The following is a 15978-nucleotide window of genomic DNA, read 5'->3' as shown; positions in this document are numbered from 1 at the left end:
AAAATCGTGTTCCATAAAGTCCACAGTGATCGATTTTGTGACACATCGACATTAAAGTCACCGGTGGTGATGATGATGATGGGCGTATGCAGGTCTGGCTCTATTGGGATTATTTTCTTTACGTTTTTCGAGTATTGCAGCATGGATCGATAGCTACAACATTCTATCGCTGTTGATGAAGGGTTCAGATGAATGTACACAGCTCCAAGGACAAATTTAGATACGCTGTTGATCGTTATGTCGTCGAAGCATATATCTCCCATTAATTGTTCTTCGACTCTAAGCTTACGACTGACATCAATGGTAACGATACGTTGACAACGGTGAAGCTGTTGGGGGTTCATGTACATGGCGACTCCACCGTCGGTGCGTTTGGACGATGACGACGAAGTTGACAGTTGATTGCGTCCCTTTTTTTATGGCTGTATTCTTATATGCTCTTTAAGATCGAAACCAGATACATTCACAGGTGTGTTATCATTCATCCAGGTTTCAATGATCACCAAGTAGTCAGATCTGGTCATAATGGACTCGGTTTCGAAATCATCGGCGTGTTCCACCAAACACTATGCGTTGATCGCCGAGACAAGTAAGACTCCCCGCCTTGAATTTTCGCCGTTGTCATGATCATCTACGTTTAATATCTTGGACCTCCTCTGTGATCGTAGCAGTCGACGATCGCCGACCACAGAAACTGTCAACTCGCTTAACCAGCGTCGGCAAATGTTATTTCTTTATTTTCTCGTCTTCGTCGCGTATCTTGCTGAGAGTGGGTGCTGAATTTCCGTAACCGTGATAAAATTTATAATCGTCTCTCTCGTTAGTCAAATACAGCCCGTCGATAGAAGTGACTCTGATCAGTGCAACATGCACCAGATGATTTTGTTGAGACTCGTCCTACTGAAAGACGACTCGATCGAAAGTGCCTCCTTGCGATTTGTGAATCGTTATTGCACAAGCAGGCTCGCCGACCTCCAATGCACTTCCATTGTCACTAATCTTCCGAAATCCACATCCATTTCGTTCAATCCATCTTCCGAAGCGGTGACATAGTCGCTTACGTCATCCATGGGTTCGTGCGCTGCCGCCGCCGGAGTGCTGACGCATCAGCCGCGCGCTGCGCCGCTTCCAATTTCTTTCGCTTCCGATACTTCATTATTCGTTCCAACCCAGACATCGGGATATTATTGGAAAGCTAACGAGCTGCTCGTTCACGTCGTATGCGTTCGGCACAATTATGACTGGCTTTCCGGCGAGTATAGGTGGACATTGTGAAATTTCTATAATTTTTCAACTTTAATCCACATTTTCTTCACCAACACTGCTTTGAAATTTACGAATTATGCATTAAATCGATAGATCTTGACGAGAGCTGTTGACTGACACTAAAACGAGCGTTGTACCACAAGAGAGTGCGAAGTTATACTGAGTGGAAGTTTCCGAGGAAAGGAGGATTGTACACAAAATGGCGGAGCCTCCACTGCCACCCAGGAGGGAGGGCGGCTATGCGAAGGTCACTGATGAAACTTGATTCACTCAGCTGTCGAATGATATACGTTTGGTTTGGCTACCTTTAATGCTTTAGAAATCATTAAGCCAAAGCTTATCGAATGATTTCGTTACACTCAACTTTTCGTCTCTTACCCCTTAGTACTGTTTTGAATTTAAATACGCACTCACTTCAAAAATTACTAAGAAGAAGGGAAAATTTACCACGCTTGGTGTTTGCTCAGGTCAAACGCATATCTGCTCTCCAATCAGCACACTGTAGGTTCGTAACTCGTCCTACCAGTAATGTTCGTGAAGCGTTTTTAGATGAGATGAAGATCATCCCCTCCCCCTGCCAATTCGACCCGCTTTACAGGAAGATAGAATGGGACCGAAAGTTTCTTGAAACTTCTTTAGTGTAAGATTTGAAATGATCAGACTCTTTGCCGACCCACGTAATGTTTGCAATAAAGAAATTATTTCTTAACTGAATCAACACTACAGCGAACAAGTAACTTTATCGGCTTTCACTGCATCTTTGTTAGTTTTTGGATTCCTCAATCATGAAATTGTTCTTTTTCTTTAATCTTGAATTCGAACTGAACGAAGACAAACTCTGAACTGTGTTGTGTGAAGATTACAAAATTTACGAAACCTCGACCATAAATTGTGTAATCTTCATGAAACCCTTGCCGAAATAATTTCTCTTGCCTTTTAGGAGGACGTCATAGCCGTACTTTTTTGCTGACACAGATAGAAGACAGTGATTTAATAAAACCAAGGACGACACCGTCGGAAAAATAGCGAATTAAAATAAGTAATGACCATAACAAGCGTGATAAATAGAAACAAGAAATCGGAGTGTTTTTCACTGACGCTCGTTTGAATTACGACGAAGCAACTAAAGCTGGAAGGACAGCCTATTCTTTCAGCAAGTTCTTCGGGCTTGTTTGATTGAAGAAAAAAGCCAGAGAGGAAAGACCCCGTTACAGTTCGGTCAGTTGAAAATTCCGCAAAGACTTTTCTTCTTAGACGAGATTCGAACCCAACCCGTATCTTTCCACCAAAGAACTGAGTTATGGAGTCTCTGCTTGAAATTCCTAAAACTGAGTGAAGGAAGAAGAGTGATTCAGACATGCGTACAGCAGAGAAAGAAAGAAGCATTTGCACTAGAACATCGGGAAGAACTCTTAAAATCTGAAAGCGTGTTTCTTTGGACTTTTCCGGCAACGAAACGAAAGTGTTGAAGCACTATGGTTTTCAAATACCCTTCCTAAAATAATAGCGGAAGGTCGCACCACACATAATCAGCGTGCGTTTGTCTGTTCCATTATTCATTTCGATTTGGCTAATTTTCGTTTTGTTCGCATTCGGAGTTTTTGATGCAGGAACTCTGAGCTCATCCATTGCTTCCTGTCACTCTGGTTAGAGGGTCTTCCTATCTAGTTAGTCTACCGGATTTTCTCTTGGTTGATCTCAGATACCAGTTTGTGACACGGCAGTTTCACCTGTTGTCGCTGAGTCTTCAATATGACCTGCCCACCGTCTGTGCCTGGTCATGTACGGTTGAGCTGTCATCGACACTGAACCTAATTAATTTAATTGTTCCATTCGAGTGGAGATTATGAATCACAGGGAAATCACGTGCGGCACTACTCGGAACAGTAGTTTTGGTATTGTGCACAGCTTGGGAACTGCAGATATCAAGTAAAATCTCAGCGAGTTGAGCTCATTACCGAGCGTGCAGGCACACTCGCAATTCGTTTAAAAGTAGGATCTGAAATTCATATATTAAAGAACACTCTGTGGAAGTACAACTTCAGCAACCTCTCTCTCTTTCTTTCCTTCTTCAAATATTATATGCTGAACAACCGTCACTGATTTACGCGGCACTGGATAACCTTAACCATCATATCTTCAAATACTTGTGCCAGTAAAAACTCTCTGCTAATTCTAAAGAAGAATTTGCAGAAAGCATCAGAAAGCTTTGCTGCTTCGAGAAAATCTCAGTAAATGCCTCTAACGTTTCGTTCAAACTTCCTGTTTCGTTGAGTATATTTGGCGCGTGTACGAACATACACACACACACATACAATTTCCTATGGAAAGAGCAGCAGCACCGGAGTACGCTTGAGTCTCTCTCAAATAAATTCCTCCACTCCTCTTAAAAAATAAGCCAACCAATGAGAAACAGAACTGTTTCGTTTCGAACCTCCATGGATGTCATCCTGAGTTTATCTCATATATCGCTGGAAGGTTTAATCAGATTCAGACAGGCCAAACAAAAGTTATTGGAAATTTTTTGTCGTCTTTTAAACAGCGAAGCACTCCAGAAGTAAAAGAAAATCTTCCAATATGCAAAAGTCAATTGTGCAATTTGACTTGAATTAATGCAAGGCGTTTTCTAGGGGTTGATATCCGTAAACGTTCTTTTTTTTTTTTTGTCATAAGACGTTTTTTCAGTCAGTGTTGGGAGTCTTCAAGGCAATGCCCTTTTGTTAGCGAGTCCTACTTCCGTCTATGAGGTAAAGAACCATGAAAAGGACTTTTCATCTGAAGGTGGAATACGAAGTACATAGGATTTCCATCGGAATTTTCTTCCCACAGACACAGACTAACAAACCAAATAACTCAACTTCGCACTCAACTAACAGACTATGCGTTCGAATCCAAAAAGCAGCATCCAAATTCCAGAGGCATTGAACGGGATAAGAATTTCATCATCCGGTGTTAGCGCAAACACCTGGTTATTAGCGGAGAGAAAGAGAGAGACATCTGAAGCGAATTGAAAAATTGCCATCTTTCTTTCTTTCTTTCTTCCTTTTTTTCATTTTCTGTGGAACCATGGCAAGCTTAAAAACACTGATTTGCTTACCACTTTCAGAAACTTCGGTGATACGAAAAGAAGCATATCGTATTTGTCCCAAAATCCCCGCAGCGACGTTCCTAACAAATGATATCATTCGGCTGGAACGACAGAGATCCGAATCCCGTCTAGGATGCGAAAAGATGTAAATGAGTCGTAATGCGATTTATCCAGTTTCATATAGAGACGGTAGGATTTTTCCTTCTGAAAAACTCCGATTTTTCAACCTCAAAAGAGCCAAAGAATCTCCAGAATAACACAGGAGATGTGTACTAGTTCGCCTGTTTTGCGGGGAAGCTTATTTCCCATAAGGAACATTCCACTGCAAATAGATAATAATCAGATCCTTAAATAAGATCAGATTTGTCTACCTGGATTCACTTCCTCCAGTAACCTTTCTTTGCATCCGAATCATATTTCATCCATTCTCTCTCAGCCACCGAAAACTTGGAAAACCTTGGAATCACCTTCAATTCAAAACAACTTCTTTAGTCGCTTAAAAGGCCCTCACTGACGCAATTTCTTATAGACGTCACGTTTCTTCCTTATATCTTGTAAGGGAACTTTCGTGGGCACTCTTTGCTCTCATCCCTTCTACGCTTCCTTTAAGTCCATAAACGCAGGCAACTTTGTTGACATCCACTCTGAATATAGTTTCAAACTTGTCGAGTCAACATCACATCTTTCTCTTATTCCATCTACTCCTGTTCCTTGAATAGACGAGTCTAAGGGTTTTGGACCTCTCCGTGTGAGAGTTTAATAATATGAAATTAAAATTTCCAGATCTTGTTACGTTTGATGCATTACTGACGCTAAATCCATGAAATGCAGGACATTTCTGTTCAAGTGTTTGACATTTGTTTTACTAGCACATCTATACAAAATTCGTTACATAATTCAGTGTTACAATTATTTATTTCTTTATCGCCAACGAATATATATAACCAACGAAAGTCCGAGCAGTATCTTAATCCAAACGAAAACAGCTTCCTAAGGCGGAAGGAATGCGTGTGTAATTCTTTCGCGTTTCAAAATGTGCAAATTTGAAAACTTCAGTGATTTCTTATTATTATTATTAACTTTTTCCGGCAAAATAGGGTAACATTAAAAGTTTAAAATGTTGTCTTACTCCATTTGCATGCGACTTCCACAATAAAGGAATGCGATGAAAAAAGTAAATTAATTTGAATGAATTTAAACTTCCCGTGTAGAATGAGGAAAATTGTGCGCTTAATTTGTTTAGCAATTAGCAGTTGCAGTTTGTTAACTATTGCGAGAAAGCATAAAGGCTTATCAGGGAACAAACAGACCTCATGCAGTCGTAGCTAATAAAACCCTAAGCAGCAGAATGCACTCAAAATATGCCATAAAAGTAGAAAACAATATTTAATTAAAAACGAAATTGGAGTTACTCGTTTTAAGAAAAAGTACCGCAGCTTAGATATTACTTTAAATCGCAGAGTATCACATATTTCCGTTCAAACTTTTAAATGGAGAGAACATTACGGAAGAATCATGAATTAAAACGCCTCGGTTCAGCAGTCTTAAAACGTTATTCCCATATCGTACGCTGATAAAGGATGTTTGGAACCATAACCTGAATAGCATTCGCGGGACGATCATGACTGAAGTGGAGGTTTCGGATTACATATTGTAAAACCAATCCTTTCTTCATCACAGGGTTTTACTGTCATATTTGATTTATGATGCTCATAAACGAGGCAGAAAAATTCGGGCCTCGAGTGTTTCCCCTCAAGAGGTGTGAGCGAAAAGAAATTTATATCAAGCCCGAAAACTCCTGGGGAGATAAAAATTTTTTTTTTAATTTATTTTTATTTTAATAAATGGACCCAGAAACGAAGAGCCCCGAGGCGGTACTGAATACGTTAATGCTGCACTTCTGTTGCATCCAAAGTTAAGTTTGACATAAATTACGGATTATAATGTATCTTACGTAATTCTAGCTTTCAACAATGAGTGGGTCAACAGGAGAGAATCGCTTACGGCATAGAGATCCATGGTATTCGGAAATGTGGGGTGTTTTAAAAGCGAAGAAAGAGCGTTTTGTTTAACTATTGTACGCTGTGAAAATTTCCCGGAACATACCAGGAATGCAGCAAAACGTGGCAACTCGCTTTGTCACCTTTTGATCTACGCGATGAGTAACGTAAGCCGCTGTGTCACTTCCCAATCCATTTATTGCTTTCGTGGTGAATAAGATGACCCATAATTTGAATATTATGTGAAAGGTTTCTTTTGAAAAATTCATATTCATGGAAATCAAAGAAGCAAATAAGAAAGAGATCAAGGTTGGCAGGGATAGAATACTTATGAGCAGTGGCGGTTCGTGGCTTGAAATCGTGGGGGGTGCTGCAACTTTCGAAATATACATACACACCATAAGTACAATGTGTTTGGATAAAATATCAAAATTATGGTAAAAATTAAAAAATAAATAAATAGACATGAAAATTATTGTTTATTATCGATAAAATTATACACTTTGGTATAATTCAAAATTACTTAAAAATAAAATCCATTATCATAACCCCAATAACGTTCTAAAATAAAAAAAACTATAACAGATGTCATGTCTTTAATTGTAATGTCGAAATATTTAAAGACTCTACGAAGACTCTACCACTGACGCAAATTGCATATAAACAACAGTGGAACTGCGCGACGGACAGTGCCGCATCACGCTAATTGCTTGCATCTCACTATGACGTGTATATGCTTGCGTGCGTAGCAATACGGGTTAACACAGTGCTGCTAGCGTCCTTCGCCCTCCTGATTGCTACAAGATGGATTTTTATTATTTTTTATACAAAAATAAGAGAATTGTATAGGATTGTTGATGTTTAAATTAAATATTACAAGCAAATACAAATAAATTAATAAACATATTATAATACAGCTATATTGCCTGCTTCAGTTTAGGAGTGCCCCTGTTTAAATGTCATTGGCTATTTACTCATGGGTTCTTAGGGCATTATGAGTGTAGATGTACTAAAAAGTATATGTAGCTTAAGGAATAGAAATTGCACATACCTTTTTCTGGGTGTTGTGGCTTTTCCTCTGTCTGCGATGTCGAGAACTGCAGAGTGTGTGTGTGGTGTGTGGGGGGGGGGTAGGCAGTTTGGTAGAATAAGTTAGAAAAACCCGGGTTTTTTTTCGTAATATATAGAAACATATACTTTTATATAGGGTGGGGAAAAAGTGAAAGGGTTAATTTTTTAAAATAAGGAGAGGGAAGGGGAAAGGTGGTTGACGGCGTGTGGACCGTTTCGACTATTCGTGGTCATCATCGGAACATATTGGGAAAGTGGAAGCTATGTCAGGTCGGGTGGGTGCTTCAGAGGTGTTTGTGTTGTCTCCTATTGATGGGGGTTATGACCTCAATTTAATGTTGTGAAGCTTCCAAACCTCGGAGATTATGTAGGGCCTGTGTACGTTGATCGAGTTCGCGTCACACTTTATGGCTATTGTGTCCGATATTCTGAGCATTGTTTCATTGTATTGTCTGTCTATTATGATGGCCTTGTCTATCTGCGGGGTGTGTTTTTGTTCAAGGGCGTGAACAGCTATTTCCGTTTTTCCTGTGCTTTGTATGCGATTTTTCTTTTTAATGTTGCGTTTTTTAGTGTTTAAATGTTCTGGAATAGGGATGTTACAGTCACGGAAGTGTTCTTGTAGTCTTGCCCATAAAGACCTGATGGTGGAACCTGTGTAGGTGATGTCACAGTCTTTTTGGCAGTGAAATTTATAGACTACATTGTGCTGTTCAAATATATCTTTTTGTGTGTGAGGTTTGGTGGATTTTAGGAGGTTAACCAGTTTTTGGCTTGTGGTGAATACCAGTTTGTAGTCAGTATGTTTGAAGATGTATTTATAGGCTTTGTATGTGTTTTGGGTGTATGGTAGTTTGATAATTTTTTGTGTAGGGAAGTTCGTTTTGGTACTTGGGTTGTTTTGGCGGTTTTTTGCCGTCTTGTTTGCGTAGTTAATCAGTTGTGTAGGATAGTTACGATTTAAGAAGATCTGTGTTAGTTTTTTTATTTCAGCGTTTAGACTATTTTGATTGGTTGAAAATTTGTGAGCATTTATGAATTGTGATAAGATGACGGATTTTTTAACAGAATACGGATGGTATGAGTGAAAATGGAGGTAGTTTCCGATGTGTGAGGGTTTGTGGTATATTTTCGTGGCTATTTTGTTGTGTGTTCTGGTTAATGTCAAGTTTAAGAAGTTGATGGATTTGTTCTGTTCGGTTTCTGTGGTGAATTTTAACCTGTTGCTGTAGCTGTTTAGGGATGTTTTTAAGGTGGTGATGTGTGTGGGATTTCCAATGCACAGAATATCGTCCACGTATCTGCCATAGAAGGTGATGCCGGGGGGAAGGGAAGGGTGGAGTAGAAGTGATTCTATATGTGCCAGGAATAATTCCGCTAGTTGTCCACTGATGTTTTGGCCCATGGGGAGTCCAAAGATTTGTATGTACATGTTGTTGTTGAACTTGAAGAAGTTTGCCGAGATTACTAGTTTTATTAAGTTAATAATGTCAATGGGCGTTAGTTTAGTACGAGAGTGTAGGGTGTGGTCTTCTGTGAGTAGTGTGTGTACGATGTCTAAAGTTCTGGGGACGTCCACGTTAGTGTATAAAGAGGCCGCATCTAAAGAAGTGAGGATGTCTTCTTGGGATAGGGTTAGGTCTTTTATTTTATTGAAAAGCTCGTCCGTGTTTTTTATCATGAAGTTTGACGTTGTGGTTAGTGGGCGTTAGTTTAGTACGAGAGTGTAGGGTGTGGTCTTCTGTGAGTAGTGTGTACGATGTCTAAAGTTCTGGGAAGAACTTCCCAGTCTAAAGAACCCGAACATTATTATCAATAAAGCGGACAAAGGGGACACCGTAGTCATCACAAACCAAGCCGATTACCACAACAAGATAACAGCCATCTTAACCGACCCACACACCTACCGAAAAATACAAATTGACCCCACCTCCGACCTCACAAAACAAATCAACGATACCCTACACATCCTAAAAAATGAAAATAAAATTGACAAAACCACACTGAAAAACACAATCCCCCGCACCAAACTCACCCCTTGTATGTTCGGACAAATAAAAACCCACAAAGACGGGTACCCGATGAGACCAATAGTCTCCTACAAAAATACCACCACAGCCCCTTTATCAAAATTCGTAGCGAAACTCCTCAAACCACTAACCACAACGTCAAACTTCATGATAAAAAACACGGACGACCTTTTCAATAAAATAAAAGACCTAACCCTATCCCAAGAAGACATCCTCACTTCTTTAGATGCGGCCTCTTTATACACTAACGTGGACGTCCCCAGAACTTTAGACATCGTACACACAACTCACAGAAGACCACACCCTACACTCTCGTACTAAACTAACGCCCATTGACATTATTAACTTAATAAAACTAGTAATCTCGGCAAACTTCTTCAAGTTCAACAACAACATGTACATACAAATCTTTGGACTCCCCATGGGCCAAAACATCAGTGGACAACTAGCGGAATTATTCCTGGCACATATAGAATCACTTCTACTCCACCCTTCCCTTCCCCCCGGCATCACCTTCTATGGCAGATACGTGGACGATATTCTGTGCATTGGAAATCCCACACACATCACCACCTTAAAAACATCCCTAAACAGCTACAGCAACAGGTTAAAATTCACCACAGAAACCGAACAGAACAAATCCATCAACTTCTTAAACTTGACATTAACCAGAACACACAACAAAATAGCCACGAAAATATACCACAAACCCTCACACATCGGAAACTACCTCCATTTTCACTCATACCATCCGTATTCTGTTAAAAAATCCGTCATCTTATCACAATTCATAAATGCTCACAAATTTTCAACCAATCAAAATAGTCTAAACGCTGAAATAAAAAAACTAACACAGATCTTCTTAAATCGTAACTATCCTACACAACTGATTAACTACGCAAACAAGACGGCAAAAAACCGCCAAAACAACCCAAGTACCAAAACGAACTTCCCTACACAAAAAATTATCAAACTACCATACACCCAAAACACATACAAAGCCTATAAATACATCTTCAAACATACTGACTACAAACTGGTATTCACCACAAGCCAAAAACTGGTTAACCTCCTAAAATCCACCAAACCTCACACACAAAAAGATATATTTGAACAGCACAATGTAGTCTATAAATTTCCCTGCCAAAAAGACTGCGACATCACCTACACAGGTTCCACCATCAGGTCTTTATGGGCAAGACTACAAGAACACTTCCGTGACTGTAACATCCCTATTCCAGAACATTTAAACACTAAAAAACGCAACATTAAAAAGAAAAATCGTATACAAAGCACAGGAAAAACGGAAATAGCTGTTCACGCCCTTGAACAAAAACACACCCCGCAGATAGACAAGGCCATCATAATAGACAGACAATACAATGAAACAATGCTCAGAATATCGGAAACAATAGCTATAAAGTGTGACGCGAACTCGATCAATGTACACAGGCCCTACATAATCTCCGAGGTTTGGAAGCTTCACAACATTAAATTGAGGTCATAACCCCCACCAATAGGAGACAACACAAACACCTCTGAAGCACCCACCCGACCTGACATAGCTTCCACTTTCCCAATATGTTCCGATGATGACTACGAATAGTCGAAACGGTCCACACGCCGTCAACCACCTTTCCCCTTCCCCCTCCTTATTTTAAAAAATTAACCCTTTCACTTTTTCCCCACCCTATATAAAAGTATATGTTTCTATATACAGGGTGTTCGGGATAAATTTGACATATTTATAATTAATTATATTTTTCCGTAAGTTACATGTATTAACACACACTTCTCTTCATTTAAAAGTTTGGACCCTTCTTCATTCATATACAAGATGTCAGAAAGGATGGATAGCTGGAACCCACCTGAATCATGGAAGAGAATAACTTGTATCATGATGATTCGTGCCCGCCATCAAAATAAGGATATTACGACTGCTGCCCAATGCTCCCTGAATACAGTAAAAACAATCAGGCATGAACTAGAGACTTGCAATGGTGACTACGAGGATGTAGCAAGAAGAAAGATCCCTAGCAGACGATCTGATTGCGTTCGTACAGCAGAATTCCTCGCAAATCTGCAGGAACAGGTGTTGAAGAACCCTGGCATTGGAATTCGGGCTTTGTTCGTGGAGTTGCTAACTGTAGTCAAGCCCTGGATAACAAGGGTAGCCAATGGTAGGCCATATGTATGGCAGCAGGATTCGGCCCCTTGCCACACCTCTGGGAAAAGTCAAAAATGGTTGTCTGAAAATTTCTACGACTTCACCAGTCCAAATGTTTGGCCTCCAAACTCCCCAGACCTTAACCCCATGGATTATTTTGTATGGGGCGCAGTTGAAAAAGACACCAATCGCACTTCCAGTAATACAAAAGCTAGGTTAATGGATAAAATTAAAACAGTTTTTGCGGCCCTTCCCAGGGAGACTGTAGCATCAGCTTGTTCGAGGTTCCGAAGCAGAATTGAAGCTGTGATCGATGCTAATGGTGGTTATTTTGAGTAAATCTTGTTGATAGTATTGTAATTAACTCTGCCTGTAATGTTTTTTTGTCAATTCATTAAATTTAATAGATACAAAGAAGATTTTCTTTTTCCTTACGAAACTGTCAAATTTATCCCGAACACCCTCTATTACGAAAAAAACCCGGGTTTTTCTAACTTATTCTACCAAACTGCCTACCCCCCCCACACCACACACACACTCTGCAGTTCTCGACATCGCAGACAGAGGAAAAGCCACAACACCCAGAAAAAGGTATGTGCAATTTCTATTCCTTAAGCTACATATATTTTTTAGTACATCTACACTCATAATGCCCTAAGAACCCATGAGTAAATAGCCAATGACATTTAAACAGGGGCACTCCTAAACTGAAGCAGGCAATATAGCTGTATTATAATAGTTTATAATGAGGAGTAACATGGGAGTTTTCCCAGAAATAATATACTTAATAAACATATTTATATATCGAGAAAAATTAGGGAGGGGGTGCTGCAGTTCCATAGTGCCTTTGCAGGAGCCGCCCCTGCTTATGAGGCAAATATTGAAACGGAGACAGTAGATTTTCATTTAGTCAGGTGAATTATTTTTCTCTGTGAGGGAGGAAATGAATTCATTTTAGTTCTCGAAGAGCAACGAGAAACACTTTGACAATCGATGGATAACACATTTTAGTAACCTTTTCGCTTGCTTCTAAGGGTTCGATGTTGAGGCTGTTAAACGTTAATCTCTCTCTTTTTCTCTCTCCATCCCTCCTTATGCACAACGTGAAAAATACTCTTTAAGTTCACTTGTGCCAATCAAACTGTTGAGAAATTGAATTTACTCCATTGGTGGGTACCGCAGTAAAGCATTTTCCAAGTTCCCTCTGCCACATTGTACACAAAACTAAACGCGACAGCTCTTCATCAGTAGAATCCACTACTTGCGGCTCCACAAACCTCCCTATTCAGTAAGAGAATATACTTAAAGAGAATTTAATATACTTAATTCGAATTCGAATTAAGTATATTAAAGTATGCTAATCGGAGTGGAAGCGTCCATTTTATAACAAGGTCAATAAATTTACTCTCACTTCTTACAAAGTATGCAAATCTTTTCGGAAAAGAAGAACTCCGTAATCAAACGTTATAGTAGCTGCAGTTAGACAAATAGAATAAAACGTTTTAAAAATTCTACAAAAAACTACTTCCTCCTACTTTACGAACACTTGCATATCCTACACGAAACAAACATGAATGATGTGCAGCCCATCGAGTTGTGGGAGATTGAGCATGGAAGCATGCTTGTATTCAAACGAACTCATACGAAGACAGCAGGGTTTTTCTTCTGAAATCTCGGTTTTTCATTCCGCGTACAAGCAAATTGGCTTCACACGCTATTTATGTATTTTTTTTTTATCTTGCGCCAATACTCGAGATGTTGGTTAATCAACCTATAGTACTCTGGTACAGTGTAATAGAGTACTAGAGTACTCTAGTACAGTGTAATAAGTAGTGGATTGGGATTTACAGATAAAAGAATACTGTTGGTGTGGCGATCGGAGGTCGACGTTAGTTGTGTGTAGCAAGAGAATTAATTACTCGGGGTGAAGATTACGTATGTGTAGCGGAGTGGAGTAGAGTGCCCTCCCGCGATGAGTCCTTGAACTTCGTGGAGGTGACACATTATATTAATAAAAATATCGTCAAAAACAATGAGGAAATTTCAGAAAAGACTACTTCAACTCGATGTCTACTAGCTATTATCGAATAGTATGAAATTCGCATGGACCCATCGTCCTCCACTGACTATAAAAACTGAGCTCTCACTTTTCAGGTTACCGAAGCGCTCATCGAGTTGAACACAGAAGGGTTCCTTCAGCAAATGACTTCTCATAGCCATACTGCTCTTCGTAATCGGGACCAGGTTTTATTTTGTGTGTGTCATTGCGTGGTTTCCTCTTTACCTTTTTCTCCATTGCCAGAGTGTTCAATATTCTGCTCTATACCTGATCCTAGCCCACCTATGGCATTAATTTATTATAGAGCCTTTCATGGATTTAATTCACAAGAGCAAAACAACAAATAAGAAAAAGAACTTTGTATGTTTAATGTCAATTGCGGTACCTTATGTATCAGTTACTAACTCTGTACAAATCCTAAAAGCATCCAAAAGTTGAAAGAGTATTCGCTGTGAATACTGCTTTAATTTTAAAGTTGTTTGTGTTATACAGATGATCGTTAAATAACAATCCCCTCTTCAAATGTAAGCACTATTTCATGGGGTCTATATTATTTCGTTTCTCGTAGCCGGAACAGTTGGAATGACAAATAATATTTCTAAAGGTGTTTCGAATTGAACGTTGTCAGTGTATAGAGGGAAGAAAACAACCAACGCCATAGTGTGAAGAACAAACAGCCATACCGCACATTTTAATAAGATTTAGAACCTCCTTTCGCTGCGGTGACTGCAGCAATCCGACGGGGAATACTTTTCACAAGCCCATGGAGGTGCCCGTTTGTATCTTGTTTAGTCTGTAAAATGCGTTATACCGGGTTATCTTTCTATTATCTCCAGGCACTACTGTCAACTTTCAATAAGAATAGACCTTACAATATTTTACTACTTATGCAGTTTTTATCGTATGTTATTCAGCGGATTCGAAGAGGAAAAAAAAAAAAGAAAGAGAGGGGAATAACAATAAGTTTTTTCTGAAAAAGAGAATCGATTGTTTCTCTTTGAAGTTACTTCATTTTAAAATCATACAGAATATATCGGTGCGTCAGTGTTGTCTGAATTCGTTTATGTAAATTCACTTTAGTTATTCCACAGCGCTGTCCTAAGTTGTACGAGTGGTAAAAGAACTCTAGTGATGGTGTGTGTGGGGGGCTTTTTCTCGTATTTTGTTGCTGAGCTGTCTGCTAATCAGTCTATGAAAGGGCAAAATTATGTTATGCTATTCCTCGTATGAGAGGTGGTGGGACCCTTCACCGTAGATTTCAGCGTGTGCATACAATGTTGCTTTAGCCCTTCAGTCGAAAGGTAAATGCTCCTTACATTGCACTGTACCTTGTGTTAATATTCGTTTAGATGTTTCCATATGACGAGTGGGGAAAGTATATTCATTTATTTTGTCTGCTAATGTTTTTGTGTAAGCACCCTTCCTCTGGACCCAAATGCTACGACGAGGATTATTGCAAGCACTCACCGACTGCGCAGCTTCTGCAGATCAATAAAAATGCATTGCTTTTTATTGATAGCACCGAACACAAGAGGTTGTTCAACTTAGTGCATCAATCCGCTAATGAACAAAGTTAAACAAAGCGAATCAGCTCGTTAACTTTGGATTTGAAGACTTACAGATTACTCTTTTTAAGAAGTACGTAAATGGCTGTTTCAAAAACAACACTGGGGAGAGTAATTATGGAAGACGAAGAAGTGGTTTAAGAGTTACAAGAGTCTAAGGGAATTTCTGAGTCTTAAAGTATCTCTAAGATGAGGAGGGTGATTAGTGCAGCGGAATCTAATGAACATGTAAGAATTCATGATTTAACGTGATTCATTCTCTCTCTCTCTCTCTCCCATCCTGTTCACTTCTGTTTTATCTGACAAGATTTAGTCGCAGTATCTACTCATTTTGATTCTTCCACTATTATGGAAGAATCAAAAGAAAATCCGTTCGTCTTAACTACTTAGTATTTTTGCATCTGTCGTGGTGACAACTGCAAAAACACTGACCGCTTGAAATAGATTGCTTGCCATTAGTAGATTATTTGATCCCGGTTTGAAACCATCACCACCCTTCTAATGGTGTTTGAAGAGCTCGAAAAAGTTCAATGTCTGATCTCCTCTAGAGACGTCCTTTATCTAATTTGATTAAAAACATGCGCAGCTCGGCATCGCTTCAGAATATCGCACGTCGAGCATGCATACAAGATTGACAAATGGAGCGCTACCAATGCTGAAACTGCATGCAGATTAAATACGACTTCCCACATCTGTGTTTTTCGGTTAAATGGGCTTGTGTTGAGCGAACTG

This window comes from Typopeltis vanoorti, chromosome 7, assembly GCF_054136105.1.
Source record: "Typopeltis vanoorti isolate ZY-2024b chromosome 7, IOZ_Tvanoo_1.0, whole genome shotgun sequence".
NCBI lineage: Eukaryota > Metazoa > Arthropoda > Arachnida > Uropygi > Thelyphonidae > Typopeltis > Typopeltis vanoorti.
Note: the sequence above shows the minus strand (reverse complement) of the source record.